Here is a 16598-nt window from a genome sequence, read left to right on the forward strand (position 1 = left end):
AGCAGCTCAGTCAAGGAGATCCAAAAAAAATGCTGAAGAAAATAACATATTAACCAGCTTAGGTCAAATGGATAAAACAGTTCAAAAAGTTATTGAGAAGAATACTTTAAAAAGCAGAATTGGCCAGATGGAAAAGGAGATAAGAAAGCTCTCTGAGGAAAACAAATCCTTCAGATGTAGAATGAAACTAAAGAAAGTTGATGACTTTGAGAGAAATCAAGACAATAATACTTCAACACCAAAAGAATGAACAATTATAAGAAAAATGTAAAATATCTCATTGAAAAAAACAACTGATCTGGAAAACAGATCCTGGAAAGATAATTTAAAAATTATTGGGGCACCTGAAAGTCATGATCAGGAAAAGAGCCTTGATCTCATTTTTAAAGAATTTCTATAGGAAAACTGCTCTGATATCATAGAAGCAGAGGGAAAAATAGAAATTGAGAAAATCCACCAATCTCCCCCAGAAAGAGATCCAAAAAAAATAAACAACCTCCAGGAATATTATAGCCAAGTTCCAGAACTCACAAGACAAAGAGAAAATATTACAAGTAACCAGGACACAATTCAAATATCTTGAAGCTGCAGTGAGGATCACACAGGACTTAGCAGCATTCACATTAAGGGCTTGTAGGGCTTGGAATATGATGTTCCAGAAGGCAAAAGAGCTTGGAATGCAACTGAGAATCAACTACCCAGCAAAACTGAACATCCTCTTCCAAGGGAAAAGATGGACTTTCAATGAAACAAGGGAATTTCAAATGTTCCTGTTGAAATGACCAGAGCTGAGCAGAAAGTTTGATCTTCAAATACAGGCCTCAAGTGAAGCATAGAGAGAGTGAACAAGAGGGGCAAATTATGGGGGGACTTAATGATGATGAACTGTATGTATTCCTGCATGGAAAGATGTTACTGATTATAAACCTTCTAATTTAATAGAGCAGGTAGAAGGATTTTTTTATAGCTGAAGCACAGGAGAGAGCTGAATTTGAAGATATAATATATATTGTAAAAATGAAGTCAATGGGTGAAAGGGAAATTTGCTGGAGTAAGAGAAAGGAGAGTTAGAATAGGATAAGATATTTCATATAAATGCTATTTCATGTAGCTTTTACAAGGCGAGGGGGAATGAGAGGAAACAGCATACACACTCAATAGGGTATAGACATCCAGAAGAAAAAGCAGAGAAGAGGGCTGGGGGAGGGATGGGCGGATGGGGGTGATAGAGGAGAGGGTAGATCATAGGAGAGGATAGTCAGATATAACACATTTTCTTTTTTTTTTTTACTTTTTTGCAAGGTGCTGGGATTGGGTGGTCTGTTTGGGTCCACAGGGCCAGGTGGATGCTAGTTTTCTGGGGTGAGATGTGGACTTGGGGCCTCTTGACCCTAGGGCTGGTGCTCTGTCTGCTGTACCATTTGGCTGCCCCACAGCACATTTTTTAAAAGGAACAGAGTGAAAGGAGAAAGAAAATATAATAGATGATAGTGGGAAGGAATAGATGGAGGGAATTACAATCAGCAACAACAAATGTGAAAAAATATGGAAGTAACTACAATGATGGACTTACGATAAAGTGATTCACCCAAGACAGCTTGATGGTATCACAACACAGATTTTGAAACACATTTTTTTTCTCTTTCTTTTACTTCATTTCTCATGAGGTTTTGTATTTTTGTGGGGGAAGGCTATTATTTTTACTGTTAAACAAGAATATTTGAGTAATGTGTAAATAAATTAAAGAAAAAAAATGGCCTTGGTTTAAAAAAAAATGACCAGAAATACTGGAACACTACAAATACATTCTTTAAGAAAGAATCAAAAAGACACCAGTTCTAAGTATCAACCAACAACATTAAACTATTTTAGCTTAGGCAAAATGACAAGTCAAGGAAAAATAACCTCTCTGTATGCAATTAGATTAGATGCTGTTTAGAGTAAAAACATAAATTAGAAAAAAGCATAAAGGTAAGTAAAAATACATTGTATGGGATGTGAGCATTTCCAATAAGATCACTGAACAAGAAGTTGATTCAGAAAAATAGAAAATAAAGGTGATTATTTGGTGACATTAGAAAATAAAAGCCAAACCAAGTAGGAGTCAAAAACATAAAAGTGTCTCAATCAATAGCTATAATCTCAAAATGTCCAATCCTCACATTTTACAGATGAGAAAATGTAGGTTTTGTCCAGATCACACAGTGTCTGGGGCAGGATTTCATTATCAGTTAGAAAGAAATGGCAACACTCAATTGAAATACAAGCTCCATATGTAACACACACATCACAAAATAACAAACAACAACAACAAAAGGTAGTTAATGAGAAAAATGAGCCTGTGGAGATCAGGGTATAAGATAAAAATTCAACTAAAATGGAGAGAATCTGCGAAAAAAACAGAAGAAATCTAACAACAAAGTTTAATTAATATATACGATGTTCTGGGTTTTAATGAAGATCTATTTTCATTGATGTTGAATCACCACATTTAGATTCTACTAACTTAGTAACAGCTGGAAGAGCAGACCTATATTTGGGAAGATTAAGTCTAGAATATCAGCAGGACTTGGGCAAGAGGATCAGCAGGGCACAAACAAAAGAGAATGATACTGAAGGTAATGCAATATTGAAGAATATTATGAAATAATTTTCAAAGATATTTTAAATAGATAAAGATTCTAAGAGAATGGAAGGGATCAAAGGTGCTTTTAAATTCTCGCCTCAAAAATAATGATGGAAAAGACATCAGCAATTATGGACTTTTATGCTTGAATTGTCACTTCTATAAACATTTTACTGAATTTGTACATGCCAATTTATTTCCATGCCTTTGCAATCATCAAAGAAAATAATTTATTAACTAATATTTGTTTAATGTAACTGTAAAATAGAAACACTTTAAAATAAAGATAAACATTTGGCAAATTAGAAAGAAGACTAAATTAGGAAGAAGCGTATCTAGTCTTATCAGGGCAAGTCACTTATCCTGGTTTTCTTATTTGTAAAATAAGGATGTTAATACCTTATTGACTAAAGACTGGTAGGAGGACAGGTGAGTTCCTAAGGACTCTTCTAAGCCCTACACTGCAATGAAACCAACAAAGGTAAAAAGTTCTCCAGACTTTAATGTTAAAAAAGACACTGAGGCTTAAATATGCTGCAACTATATAATCTCCATGAAAATCTAGCTTTTACTTTAAAATAGCAAAACTGCCTTAATTCCCCAAAATAATATCTTTTGTAGCATTAGAAAAAGAATAAACTTACAATACATAATTATAGTCAGGAATTGAGAGAAAATATCAAGGTTTTTATAAGTCAAAGTCCTTAATTCTGGGATGGACCAAACTATGTTCCCTCCTGATGAGGAAATTTGTCTTTATATTCCTTTGTCAGGGTGTTAACAACTTTCACTCTTAGATCATTCCAATTTTCCTATAGTCAAAGCTAATTTCAGCATATGGAAGAATGAGTCAAAAAAGTAAAGTAAAATGAAATGAAAACAGGGATAGGAAATTTTCATTAATGAAACAGAAAGCACAGAATTTAGGACTAAGTAAATATCCTTTTAACAGTAAAAAGTCAATCCCCTTCTGCTTCAACTTGTTTAAAAAATTATTGTTTTTACTTTTCTTCTCCCACCTACCCTGCCATTAAAAAAAAATACAAAGCATTTGTAAGAAACAGGGATAGTCAAGCAAAACAAATTTCTATACTGAAATAGTTCAAATATGTCTCAATCTGCATATTAGTCCATTGCCTCTCTGTCAAAAGGTAGGCAGGATTCTTCTTTACTGATCTGCTGAAATCATAACTGATCATGCCATTGAACAGATTTCTTAGAGCTTTCAAAGCTGTTGGTTCTCACAGTAATATCTTCACAAAAATTCTAGCTCTGCTCACCTCATACTGCATTAATTCATTAAAGTTTTTCCAAGTTTCTCTAAAACTATTTTAATTTTGTACAGCACCACAATGTTTCATTATATTTTTTATATATTATAATTTGTTCAATCATTCCCCAATTGATGACCTCACCCTAGTTTCAAGGTCTTTTTTTTTTACTACAAAAAACAGAGGCTACAAAGTTTTTCTACATAAAGGATCTTTCTCCTTGTTCACCTCTTTGGAGTATGGGACTGGCAGTGGTTTTGATCAGTCAAAAACCATACAGATTGAACAACTTTTGGCACATAATTTCAAATGTGTCATCTGTACCAATGTGCCTTAATCATATGAAGAAGATAAAAACATGCCCTTACCTAGCTCAAAAGTTGCAATATATACTAAAGAAACTTGAAAAGTTGAAAATGTTCAATAAAAAGAAAAATTATATATGTGTGTGTGTGTATATCTATCTATCTATCTATCTATCTATCTATCTATCTATCTATCTATCTATATATATATATATATCCTAATCTAAAAAAAAAAACCACAGCTCCCTTTTGGGGTGGCTAGGCAGCTCAGTGGATAGAGCACCGGCCTTGGAGTCAGGAGTACTTGGGTTCAAATCCGACCTCAGACACTTAATAATTACCTAGCTGTGTGGCCTTGGGCAAGCCACTTAACCCCATTGCCTTGAAAATTCTAAAAAAAAAAAAAAAAAGTAAATTAAAAGAAAAAACCAGGTATGAATAGTCCCTTTTTGACTATGGTCACCTTCTTTGTGAAGTGCATCCCAATACTCCTGTTAGTGTCCTTTTACTCTTAGTAACCTCTATTGATTTTCTATTTATTCTAATTGCACTACTATGTATATATTTTGCTTCCTCCAATAAAATATAAGTTCTCTGAGAAAAGTGACAGTGCCCTCTGTCTATTTATCCTCAGTTCCTAACATGATATCTACCATATATTAAGTGCTCAATAAGAGTTTGCTAATTGACTGATTTATTTTACAAATTAATTAAGAGTCAACATGGTCCTCCTAGATGATCACAGGTAGCTAGGGTTTGTCTTACTGTCAAAGTCAAAATAAGTAAGGAAGTGGTTCTGAAGGACTCATAGTTCCAAAAATGACCAGAGGTTTTGAGTAAAGGACTGAGAAGGGCATTAGCCTATCCCTTCAATTCAAGGAAAGTTTTCAGAAGAACAGATTGATCTACTGTGATTTTTTTAAGTTAACTCTTCAAAACTCCCAAGTTATTTCTCCTTTTTCTTAATGATTTGATACCTGTTCTCTGATTTCCCTCTCAATCATATCCACTGATATTATTTTTCATGATATTAATATGGTTTTAGAAACTTGGACAATGTACCAGCACCATGATAGGAAACTGAATTACTTCTAATTAAACTGTTTTAGGAAGATTCTGAAAATCACCTGGCAGATTAAGACCAGACCCTGAGGTACTTTATTTTTGTATTAAAAGCTCTATGATCATTTTTTTAATAACTACATATGGGTTGATTTTCTGTGTACTACAAAGTTTATACATTGTTTAACTTGAGTTTCTTTAAGTTAGAAAATACATAATTTGGATTATCACATTTGTCATGTTCATGAATGTTCTACTATTAAGAAATATTGCTTTATAATTGGAAATTTAAAATTGTGCTATTAACAAACAAGAATGGCCATTCCCCAATTGACAAATGGTCAAAGGATATATGCAAAGGCAATTTACAGATGAGGAAATCAAAGCAATCCATAGTCATATGAAAAATTGCTCTAAATCATTAATTATTAGAGAAATGCAAATTAAAGCTCCTCTGAGGTACCACCTCACACCTCTCAGACTGGCCAATATGATGAGAAAGGATAATGATCTTTGTTGGAAGGGTTGTGGGAAATCTGGGACACTATTACACTGTTGGTGGAGCTGTGAACTCATCCAACCTTTCTGGAGAGAAATTTGGAACTATGCCCAAAGGGCAACAAAAATGAACATACCCTTTGACCCAACAATACCACTACTGGGTCTATACCCTGAAGAGATGATGAAAAAGGGTAAAAATATCACTTGTACAAAAATATTTTTAGCAGCCCTGTTTGTGATGGCAAAGAATTGGAAATCAAGTAAATATCCTTCAATTGGGGAATGGCTTAGCAAACTGTGGTATATGTATGTCATGGAACACTATTGTTCTATTGGAAACCAGGAGGGATGGGATTTCAGGGAAGCCTGGAGGGATTTGCATGGACTGATGCTGAGTGAGATGAGCAGAACCAGAAAAACACTGTACACCCTAAAAGCAACATGGGAGTGATGTTCAAGCTTGAAGGACTTGCTCATTCCATCAGTGCAACAATCAGGAACAATTTTGGACTGTCTGCAAAGGAAAGTGCCAGCTGTATCCAGATAAAGAGCTGTGGAGTTTGAACAAAGTTCGAGGACTATTCCCAACGTCACCCCAAAGCTTTGGGAAATTGGATTTTATTCTCTCCTTCCCCCAACACACAGTCTACTCCACCATACGGGGCATATTTCCTCAGGGAGCCCAACTGGGCCTGCTCTGGAGCCCAGGCCTGGTGCCCCCTCCCTCCCACATCCCGGGCTTAGTGTCCAGGAATAACCAGGCCCCTGGGCGACCCCCAGGCAGCTCCCTCCATGAGGTACTTTCTTGAGCTAAACTGTCAAACTCTCTTCTTGAGACAGCACAACTCCAATGGGCTGATCAGGTTGTTCAAATGTCAAACATGGTCTTGCCAGTAAGACTATTTTATGGTGAATTCACACACAAAGCAAGCACTCATAGAGGAGTCAGAGAAAACAATACAAGGACACTCTTAAGGGAGGGCTCCCTTAGGACCTTTGGAATTGTGTGACCTAGTAGACACTGGCACAGGACTCCCTGTCATGGTACACGCTCATCAGCAAAGCTGCTCCCCTCCATGAACAAAGATGAATTAAAGTAGCACAAAGGAAATGCTAGATGTTCAAGTTTGGAGAATCTACTCCAATGTTCATGTGGTCTGCACGTGCCCAACCTATGGAAGAGCACACTTAAGCTTGTGTTGGTTTGAACACAGTCTCCCACTATAACTTGACTTTAACATAGATAGTGGTGTCATTTTGGTCCTCAACAATAGCCAAGGACATTAACTAATGGTTTTCAATATTCCTGACTCTCAGTTAACCAACCACCTCAACTCCCATGACAGCCACTTTCACTTTCTCACTCAGGACAAAAGAAATTGCTTCTTAATACCATCAAAATCAAATTCTTCCCTCTCAATATACTGAAATTTTGAATGTTCTCTCTCATATCACAATCACTTCTTTTTTCACCTTACTCATTTTCTGACACATTTCTGAATTAGTTTTAATATGCACTCAGGCCTTCAGATCATGATTCCCTACTTTTTCTCTGTTAACAATCTTTCCCAGGTTTGTATCTTTTGATTTTTCTTTCTTAAGTGTCACAAACTTTTATCCCAAATGCTCACTGATAAGCAAAAAAAAAAAAAATAATAAAATAATTAGACACTGTATACACAGTACCAAGCTCTCTATCAGAAATATTCCAAGGTGACATTAATCTGCTGAGAACTGAGTTTTGTTATTCAACCATTCTGATACTTCATTTTACCAATAATAAATCCAAATCTCTATGTCCACTTGACAAGATAAAAAAATACCGTAAAATGCTTTGCAAATAACTTGGTAAATTAGACCTGCAGTATTTCCTTGATTTCTTAATTTAGTAACTCTGCAAAAGAAAAAAAAGCAAAAGGAAGAGGGTGGAGACTGTGAGAAGTCTATTACAACACAATATGGATAAAACTATGGCAACCCCCTATAATTATGACTTCATTTTCTAGCTGTTTACTAATAATCCTTTAACAATCTAGCTCCAACCTACCTTTTCAGTCTTATTTCTTTAACACTTAGTAATATATTCCCAACCAAAATGGGCTCCAATTTTTCACAGTTTTATTCTGTTCTCTCTCAATTCATGCATCCAGTCCAGGCAATCCAGTTTGCCTAAAAACATCTCTCTATTCAACTATGCTTTTTAAAATCATTCTATTCCTTCAATCAGTGTCTAATGGCACTTATTAGGAATTTTCTATTTTTTCAGTACTGTGCTAACCACAGGGGTTACAAAGGAAGGTACTCAACAATATATTAGATAATCCCTGATCTAAGGAGCTCAGACAGTCTTAGGTATATTTCTTTTTTTTTTTTAGTTTTTGTGAGACAGTAGGGTTAAGTGACTTGCCCAAGGTCATACAGTTAGTATATATGAAGTATCTGAGGTCAGATTTGAACTCAGGTCTTCTTCACTCCAAGGCTGGTGTTTCATCCACTGCTTCAAATAGCTGCCCCTTTTAAGTCTACTTCTAAAGGCATTTGTTTATAAATCCTTGTCTGTTTTTTCCCAAGGGAAAGTTCTATCTTTCTCTCCTCAATTTTCCTAAAGAGTCTGTCTCTTCTTTAATTGTTATCATAGCCTGCCTTGCAATACATAGGAGTGTCCCAGAAGTTGTAGTACATTTTAACCTTAAATGATTAAAATTTTAAAAAGCTCCCAGAAGTGTTGATTTTTGCATCCTCTGATTCTACATAGTGTAGGATATGGAAGATCTTTAAAAAATATGCATTTAATTAATTTAATTTTGTCATTTGATAGTTTGATGTAAAGTACATAAAAAGCCTGTGTTGGAACCAGAGACATTTGAGTTCAAGAGTGATCTTTGGACAAAAACTGTATGAATCTGAATAAGACACTTAACTAATTTTATGTTCAAGGCTAAAGGTTTTTAAACATACTGTCCATGTCTCCTATACAATCTTAATCTCTCTTGAATGTGGACTGTACCAGATTAAGGTGCAATTGGGAAATGTTTAACAAAAATAAATAAAAATACAATAAAAATATATATAACGTTGAATGTGTGGGTTTAAAGTTACCATACACCCATAAGGTGTATGGTTTAGTGATCTCGGTTTTCATTTGAGTTTGACACTACTGTTATAAACAATTCTAAATTGCAGAGATATTATTGACCACAGATTGATACAGGAAGTCTTCCTAATTAGTAACTCTTATGGCAATGAAATAAAAGATTCAGTCTGTTCCCTATGCAATATTGACAAATTAAAAAGATATTATCATCACCAGATTACAGGTCATAAAACTGAGGGTCATAGATATTGACTTCCCCAAGGACATCTAGGTAGGAAGTAGTGGCTTTGAGACAAAAATTCAAGACCAATTTTTTATTTACTACGTATTCTTTCTATTATACTATAAGACAGGAAAAATTTATTTCATTTGTAACATTTTATATTAAGAATATTCATATTCTGAACTATAACAGAAAAAACTATATTTTTATTCAGTCAATAAAATATATATTTTTATTCTGCTATTTTTTGAAATTATATATTCATGTCAAAAGGCTTACATGTTATAAAGCTAATTTTCAAATAAAGATTTATTAATATATTACTCAATGTTTTAGAATTTCTAAGTAAAATCAGACGCACTCAACTCAATTTAAGTGAATCAATGCTGCAACCATTCATAAGACTATCCAATATGCTAAAATACAACTACAAGTTCTTACATATACCCCTTTGAAAATGTTACAATTTCAAAAAATTATTTATTTTCCATGGAATAGCAGACAGAGAAATTTTCTCAAAGTCAAGGAAACTGATATTTAAATCTGGCCTCAGATACATATGATCTGCACAACCTTGAGTAAGTTACTTCTGACTATTCTAGGAAACTCCCTATGGCCATGAATTGCATAGAAGAAGGCCCCTGCATTGATTAAGGTGCTTTTTTCAAATGGGCATTCCCTATACATCTACTATATCCATATTTCCCTATTTCTAACCCATACTAATTTTCCAGAGAAACTCCAAACTCAATGCTGTGCTTAAGAACTGGAAAAAGAAGTAAAACTAAGAAAATACATAATGAGAAGAAAGTCCAAGGCAATAAACAATAAAAATAAATTTGTCCTATTACCACAATGAATGTCTTTGCAGCCTACTAACCAATTTTTATGGAAATGACCATGTTCCACAGAAATAAAATTTGGCAAAATAAGTAATGACAAGTAGAATGAAACAAAAGATTTACCTGTTTCTTCCAGGTCTGCACAAAACTTCCTAATTCAACCTTGAATGGGAGTATTAAGTAAATTCACGTCCAGCATCACATTACAATGAGCCTGTTAATAGACAAGAAAAATCTTTATTACTTTGGAAAATAACTTGTAATTTACTTCCCAATTAGTTCAATGAAGTTCCTAGAACATAAAATCTATAAACTCTACTACAAGGAAATTGGTCAATGTTATGAGTTTTCAAATAAACACAATGGAATTTACCCTTCTTTGATAGAATTTTAAATCTTCTAATCTATGAAAAGCAGTGGATCAGTTTCTCAAAATAATTTATAATCCTTGAGAACAGGGTCTCTTTTTTTAACCTTTTTGTTACATTTTTGTCATTTTATCATCAGTAGCTAGTATGGGGCCAGCATCCAGGAAAGAGTTAATAAATGATTCTTGACAAATTGACTGAATTCAATAATATATACCAAAGCACAGACTATTGTACTCTATGCTAAGAGAAGTATAAAAATAAATCAAATATGTGTCTGCCCAAATAAAAGCCTCTATAAAATCCATGTAAGAGGTAATAAAGTCTTAAACTAAGACAATGACTATTCAAAAGTTACAAAAGGGTGAGAAGCAAGAGATGCTATAGAGGTAGAACTAAAATTTGGCAACTGATGTAGGGTAAGAGGGATGAGATGAAGATGATATGGGATAACTCAAGAGTTACTACAAGGATGCTGCTATTCTTGGGGAAAAAAATAGGGAGGAGGTATATAGCTAAGGTGGAGTCAAACTCTCCCAACATGGGCCTCTAAACAAATTTTTTAAAAAAATCTCCAATCAAATTTTGGAGTGACAAAGCAACAAAAGGCCACAGTGAGTCATCCTTCCAAAGTCAAGAGATTGTAAAAGGAGATCTGTAAGACTGCAATGGAAGCTGACTCAGAGTCCACATTAATAAAATACCAGTTGTTGGCCTAAGAGTTGGTTACAGAGGAAGCAGTAGCACTAGGAGTACCCAAGTCAAAGACAGTAAGGAAGCAATTAACAACTTCAGCAAAGTTGCAAGATATAACATTAACCCATGTAAATCATTAGCATTTCTATTTACTATCAACAAAACCCAGTAGCAAGATACAAAAAAAGAAATTACATTTAAAATAACTACATACACTCTAGTCTAAAAGACCTGGGAGTCCATCTGCCAAAACAAACCAAAAAGAACACAATTACAAAAAATGTTCCACACAAATAAATATAGATCTAACTAACTGGAGAAATATTAATTGTTCATGGGAAGGCAAAGTCAATATATAAAAATGACAGTTCTAAGGGGCAGCTAGGTGGCAGAGTGGATAGAGCGCTGGCCCTGGAGTCAAGAGGACCTGAGTTCAAATTCGACATCAGACACTTAAATTGCCTGGCTGTGTGATCTTGGGCAAATCATGTAACCCTATTGCCTTGCAAAAATAAATTTTAAAAAAGTGACAATTCTACTTATTCAGTACCAAGCAAACCAAACTACTAAAGAATTATTTTGTAGAGTTATAAAAAATAGTAATAGATATGCCTTTTGAAGAACAAAGGGTCAAGTATAACAAAGGAATTAATGAAAAAATGTTTAAAAAGGTGATCTAGCAGTTCCAAATTTCAAATGCTACTACAAAGCTATAATAATCAAACAATCTGATCGTGGCAGAAATAGGGTGGTAGATCAGTGAACTAGATTAGATACACCATATATAGCAAAAATAACCACAATAATCTATTGTTTGAAAAGTAAAAAACAGTTTGGCAAAAGTTAGACATAGATCAATATTTTAAATCATATATTGAAGATAGGATAAAACATAAATGATTTAGAAGAAAAAAGGTGTTATCATAAGTACATTATGACATGAAAACTGTACCTATCAAATCTAAGAAAAAGGGAAAAAGCTATGTTCAAACAAATGATAGCTATAATTACAGGAAGTAAAATAATCTTGATTACATGAAATTAAAAAGATTTTGTACAAAAGCAACCAAAATTAGAAGGAAAATTAAAAAAAGAGGACACAATTGTTCAAGTTTCTCTTAAGAAGGCCTCATTTCTCAAATGTAAGGAACTGAGTCAAATTCATAAAAATAAGAGCCATTCCTCATTTGATAAATGGTCAAAGGATAAGAATGGATAGTTCTCATAAGAAATATCAATAGTAACATGAAAAAATACTCTAAATCATTACAGATTAGAGGAATACAAATTTAACAAAACTCCGAGATACAACCTCACACCCATCAGACTGCCACTATGACAGAAAAAGAAAATGACAAATGCTGGAGGGGATGTAAAAAAATTAGTGCTCTAATGCAAAGCTGGTGGAGTTATGAACTGCATTAACCACTCTGTAGAAGAGACCCAAAGGACGATGAAACTGCATACCCATTGAGTCAGTCAGCAACACCACTACCAGGTTTTATCTCAAAGAAATCAAAGAAATGGGAAAAGGACCTTTAAACATATATGTATATGTATATATATATATATATATATATATATATATATATATACATATATATATGTATATATAACAGTGACAAAGAATTAGAGATCAAGGAGTTTTCTATCAATCTGGGAATGGTTAAATGAGTTGTGTTAAATGATTGCAGTGGAATACTTTTGTGCTATAATAACGAACAGAATACTTTCAGAAAAACCTAGGAAGTCTTATACCAACTCATACAAAGTGAGGTGAGCAGAATCAGTAAAAGACTGGTCACAGTTTCAGCAATATTGTAGGGAATATCAACTCTGAAAGACTTATTTACAGTGATCCAAAATAATTTTCTAAAAGACCAAGGATGAAAAATGCAATCCATGAACAGATGAACTATGAATGCAGATTCGAGTATACTTTTTAAATTTTTATTTTTATTGTTTATGTTTGTGTTTTCTTTTAAAATATGATTAATATGGAAATATATTTTGAATGACCTCAAATATAAGATCAAAATCAAATTGCTTGCCTTCTGAAGGAGGGAGATAGAAAATTTGGAACACAAACATGCTAAAAATGATAGTTAAAATGTTTTTATATATAATTGGTAAATATTTTGCAAGATAAATAAAAATAAGAAAAACAAAAATTAGAGAAGTTAGGAAAATGGGGAAAATGCATTCCATCGTGTATATATTTCATTAGGAATGTGTAAAGGACATCTAATTCAAAATGCTCAATAGGCAGTTGGTGAGGAACAGTCAAGAACTTAGAAATCACAGTCTAAAAAAAGACAGAAGATTAGAAAGTTGGAAACAGATTCAAATATCTACAAACCTTGAAAGCAAATAAATCCATATGGCTGGTATTGTCTTAAACCTATCTTTTCAGAAAAACTACAAACACGCACACACACGCACACACACGCACACACACACACACACACACACACACACACACACACACACAGAAACAGACACAGACACAGACACAGACAATGCATCTGTCCTTGGTTTCTTTTAGAAAGTATTTCCAGGGGTGGCTAGGTGGTACAATGGATAAAGCACTGGCCCTAGACAGGAGAACCTGAGTTCAAATCTGGCCTCAGACACTTACTATTTACCTAGCTGTGTGACCTTGGGCAAGCCACTGAACCCCATTGCCTTGCAAAAACCTAAAAAAAAAAAGAAAGCATTTCCAATTTTTAATTGGACATTTTATATTTTGTTAGCATGTTCAGGGGCACAAGGTACAAAATTGGAATTAAGTGAATAAATAAAGCAATTTGCACAGCTGACCCACAGAATTTGGAATGTAGTTAAAGAGAGCTGGCAGGTAAGCTAAAGGAGAAAGGTACAAAGCTAAGATGTGCAGTATGCTCTTTTCCTTTCTGTGTTGATATATAAGCATGTTTGTGTGTGTGTGTGTGTGTGTGTGTGTGTGTGTGTTTGCACACATGCTAGGAGAAAAGACACCAGCTGCTTTGTGGGATTATATAAGGAATGTGATTTTTGAGAAACACTGGCAAAGTGTCTATGTAAGGAAACAGCAAAAATAAATTTTTAAAAGTCATCTTTTAAAAATGACCTTTCGATTTTTTTAAAGGAAAATGTGATTAGAAAAAATACTGCTCATGCAATAAACACTCATTAAGACACACCTGATTAAATGCTATCCCAGGAAATCAAGAACAAATGAGAGTTAAAATGTCGGTCTATGAAAAAAAGATAAGAGTAGTAAATGTTGAAGACGTTGTGGAAAAACATTGCTAAGAGAAGCTACAAATTAGTATAACCATTCTGGAAAGCAACTTGGAATTATCAAATTAAGAATATACAAATGTCCATACATTCTGACCCTAAAATTCCTGTTCGGAACATACCCCAAGAAATAGCTGATAAAAAGACAATTCCTATGTCACATACGTCAAATACTATCTGTTATATTAGTAAAAAATTGAATATATATATATATATATATATATATGCCTCTCTATTGGGAAAAAACTAAAGAAATTATGGTTCATGATTATAACTGAATATTAAGAAACAATATAATGATTTTAGAGAAGCATAGGAATTACATGCACTGATGAAAAGTGAGGTGAGCAGAGCCAACAACAAAAAAAATAAAAAATATATATATATATATATACAATAACAACAATGTAAATGGAAAAAACAGCAACAAACAAGTGGAAAAGCATGTTGTAAAATTACAAAGAGTTGAGAAGACATCTTCCCCTCTTCCTCCAAGCTCAGAACAAATAAACTCCTTTGCAGAAGTAAAGGTTTGAGGAGAAATTTCAATGTGCAACATAACATATAAAGTCAAATTTTAAAAAATACATTTATCAATAATATATTTTCCTCTTCTTCCTCTTTTTAAAAGGAAAAAAAATTGTTATAAGGCATAGCTTTCAGGAGAGGAGAATATAGAGGAAAATTTAAAAGATATAAAAAAAGATATTAAACTAATTTACTTTTAAAGTAATTTTAAAATATCCTTCTATAGAGTCAGGGATCTCAAGATAAGATTAGTTTAAGGTTTGAAAGTTCTTGGTTCTTGCTAGTTTTTGCTGGGAGGCTGATAAATATAAATTTTGGGGTGAAAGTAGTCAAAACTAGAGAGTCTGGTAGAAGTAAAAATAGGTCAGTATAAACCAAAAGTTAAATTTCCATCCTATATTGTCATCATGTTATGCAAACTGTAATACTTTTACCTACCTTTGACCATATTTCAACATTTCTTACCATTTTTAATTATAAAATTAGTATATATAAACCAACTTTGATAATTTCTGAAGGCAGAAGAAAGCTTATCAAGTGGCCATCTCTCTTTTCAGAGAATATCTCTGATTAAAAAAATACTTTCATGCCAATTAGAATTATTCCATTAAAATAATTATGCCAATTATAGCCATTAGGTTAACATATAAAATAAAGCAAGTAAATGTATGCAACCACAATGAGCAAACTGAATAATCAATTTTCTAAAAATCATATATGCTGGCCATCTAAATACTTATGAACTTCAAATTGGTTGGAGATAGAAATTCATGCAATGGTCTGGCCTCTGGAGGGGGGCAGGGAGAAGTGACTAGAGGGAGAAAGATTTTTAAGACTTGAAAGAGTACTTCAGACAATAAAACAATGTCTGATTCTGTCTGTTGACCCAAGGGTCGAATATTTTAAATCTATAGGTAGTAGGCTGAAACCAATCAGGGTTAAAATACAGGCTGGAGTTCACTATAATGCCTACTACAGAGGCCTGTGCTCAGTGGGAGCTCAATAATACAGTAAAAAAGTCAATAAAAAAAGAATTCCCTCTAAAAAATACATAGTTTTTATTGTTTTCTGTTTGACCAGAGATGGAGTAAGAACAAAGGAAAAAAAGACGAAGAGACATATGCATTGATTGCAAGGAAAGCAATAAGAGTCCTACAACAGTAGGATATAACACTGAATAACATGTATGTAAATATGAAATAATTTTCATAATCTCAACATTTTAGTTAGTGCGTTTCTTTCTTTGTCCAATTGTATAGAAGAAAAATTTATTTGTTTAGTTGTTCCCCTTTTCAATGCCAGTCAACACTCCTAACTAACATTAATAAAAGGTTAACTAATTAGCATTATCTAATTTTGGCAGTATGTTTATTATAGTTTATATGTGATAGGCATATCCATTGGGATCTTATTTATTTCTGGTCTCCAAAATCCTTGAGGACAGAAACTAGGTTTTACCTAAATTTTGCACCTACTTAGGAGCAGGAATTTCTTTTTAGGGGGAAAAATTTATAATTTCATAGATTAGATAACTGGCTTAGGAAAAAAATAAAGAAAATGGGGTGGGCTATTTACTCTGCATTAATAATACCTGAAGTCTGGAAGTTCTATGTATCACTAATATTTGATACCTTCCAAAATTATCATGGTGTGACCTTTTAATAGCCTCTGAAGTATTTATTCCTTTAATTATCACAGCTATATTATGAGGAAAGCAAGTCAAATATTACTACCTTCACGGTAAAGATCACAAGGGTTCAATATTACGCTCATTGTCATGGACAGTGATCTCCAACTTCC

The 16598-nt window shown here is 33.5% G+C and overlaps 1 protein-coding gene across 8 annotated transcripts in view; it reads right to left on the reverse strand.

Moving 5' to 3' along the window:
* The window catches only part of FOXP2 (forkhead box P2), a 721187-nt gene that overhangs the window by 432611 nt on the left and 271978 nt on the right, over positions 1 to 16598 (reverse strand). For all 8 annotated transcript variants that reach the window (XM_074193868.1, XM_074193870.1, XM_074193871.1 and 5 more), the window contains one exon: positions 10048 to 10138. The gene's annotated coding sequence lies outside the window, so the exon portion shown is untranslated. The remainder of the gene's footprint in view (positions 1 to 10047; positions 10139 to 16598) is intronic.

Source organism: Macrotis lagotis, chromosome 7 (genome assembly GCF_037893015.1).
Source record: "Macrotis lagotis isolate mMagLag1 chromosome 7, bilby.v1.9.chrom.fasta, whole genome shotgun sequence".
In the NCBI taxonomy this organism is placed as follows: domain Eukaryota; kingdom Metazoa; phylum Chordata; class Mammalia; order Peramelemorphia; family Peramelidae; genus Macrotis; species Macrotis lagotis.